The following is a 2500-nucleotide window of genomic DNA, read 5'->3' on the forward strand; positions in this document are numbered from 1 at the left end:
TGTCACCACCTCTAGAAACAAGATTCACACCAATCCAATTCAAATCATTTTTTCCAAAGGAATATGTTCTGGCCGGTCGAAAATGCATCTCACAAAAATAGGCATTTAAAAATATACTTTGCAGTTTCAGAACACTAACATGTCTGTGAAGTGTACACAAGTAAAATGGGACCGTTTCAAAGTAACTAATCCCTCATAAACTTCTGAGAGGAAGCATGTAATAAATCTACCTAATTTTCTGGAAAAGATAGAGGGAGGATTTTTGTTATCACCTCAGATGGGAATCGAACCCACAATCCCTGGCTTAGGAGGCCAGTGCCGTATCCATTAGGCAACTGAGGCACACATGCATAGCTCTTTTCTAGAGACATTATTTAAATGTATTCTATGGTCAGACACCGGTGTGTGCACACAGGGCATTTCTCACTTCTCTCTACAAGTAAACTTCCCATTTTCATCCTCTTCCATCCCCGACTTTAACGCTCTCTTCTATGCTATAATGGAGACTTTGCAATTTTAGCAAGTGGAGAGAAATTGGAGAACCACTTTCGACTCCACACTTCTTCTTCACTTACTTCTTTTCTCAATATACTGGGCTTAGAAAATGGTATCAAGCCATCCTTATCATCAGCAGGACACGGAAAGAGGCACCAAGTCTCCTAACCAAGTTCAACCACACTCTGCAACTTAACCATTGCACTACAAATTAGGCAACGGGGGCATCAGCAAAGGCAGCCAATGTGCCGATCCTTTATACATTTTTTGTAGTACTTTTCTTACTCAGAGGCAAAATCAGCACTTTAACTGCCCAAATCATACAGACTTTACACATGTAGCACTCTATGCACACATAGGCACACACCTTGCAGTTCTTCTACACACACTTAAGCTAAAAACCCATTCTGTCACGTCAAAATTCTGCAAACCTATTACATATTCAGTGCGTCGGCATAGAAGCACTTTTTAATGCCACTAAAATGCACAAGTAGTTAGACTGAAGATGCAACCTGAATGAGTTTACAGTATGTACTCCACTTTATTAATGATTAGTAATGAGAAAGTGAGGACTACAAGAGTATTGGAAAATACTTTTCCACTCTGAATGTAAAGCAGATTGTGTGACCATTGGCCAAAAACGGCCACGAAGGGACTCGAACCCTCAATCTTTTGATCCAAAGTCAGACGCCTTATCCATTAGGCCACACGGTCATCCGTTCACCTGAGATGATTTTTATCATGTAGGTGGTATGCATGGATGGAGAACATATTATTGAAAGGTATTCAGGTTTACATTCCATAGTGTTCTTTCAGCTCTTTTCGCTGGAAGCACTTTTTTGGAATGTATATATTGAGTATTTTATGAGTACGATATGCTTTTGTTTTCCTTTTTGCATACAGACCTCTTTCCTCATGAGTTTAAAGCTCATTTGTATTCTCTACATAGCTCTGGAAGTTTCCAGACGTGGAGTGAAACTGTTTTGAAAGTAGGACAAATTGCTCCTTCCTGCATATGCTAATTTTTCACACTCACATAGGTTGTATACGTTTTATGAATCCTGGCTTGACCTATTCAAGTAGCTGAAAGCCTGTCACCACCTCTAGAAACAAGATTCACACCAATCCAATTCAAATCAGTTTTTTCCAAAGGAATATGTTCTGGCCGGTCGAAAATGCATCTCACAAAAATAGGCATTTAAAAATATACTTTGCAGTTTCAGAACACTAACATGACTGTGAAGTGTACACAAGTAAAATGGGACCGTTTCAAAGTAACTAATCCCTCATAAACTTCTGAGAGGAAGCATGTAATAAATCTACCTAATTTTCTGGAAAAGATAGAGGGAGGATTTTTGTTATCACCTCAGATGGGACTCGAATCCACAATCCCTGGCTTAGGAGGCCAGTCCCTTATCCATTAGGCCACTGAGGCACACATGCATAGCTCTTTTCTAGAGGCATTATTTAAAATGTATTCTATGGTCAGACACAGGTGTGTGCACACATGGCATTTCTCACTTCTCTCTATAAGTAAACTTCCCATTTTCATCCTCTTCCATCCCCGAATTTAACGCTCTCTTCTATGCTATAATGGAGACTTTGCATTTTAGCAAGTGGAGAGAAATTGGAGAACCACTTTCGACTCCACACTTCTTCTTCACTTACTTCTTTTCTCAATATACTGGGCTTAGATAATGGTATCAAGCCATCCTTATCATCAGTAGGACACGGAAAGAGGCACTAAGTCTCCTAACCAAGTTCAACCACACTCTGCAACTTAACCATTGCACTACAAATTAGGCAACGGGGGCATCAGCAAAGGCAGCCAATGTGCCGATCCTTTATACATTTTGTGTAGTACTTTTCTTACTCGGAGGCAAAATCAGCACTTTAACTGCCCAAATCATACAGATTTTACCAATGTAGCACTCTGTGCACACATAGGCACACACCTTGCAGTTCTTCTACACACACTTAAGCTAAAAACCCATTCTGTCACGTC

The sequence above is a fragment of the Triturus cristatus genome, chromosome 4_1 (genome assembly GCF_964204655.1).
Source record: "Triturus cristatus chromosome 4_1, aTriCri1.1, whole genome shotgun sequence".
Lineage (NCBI taxonomy): Eukaryota > Metazoa > Chordata > Amphibia > Caudata > Salamandridae > Triturus > Triturus cristatus.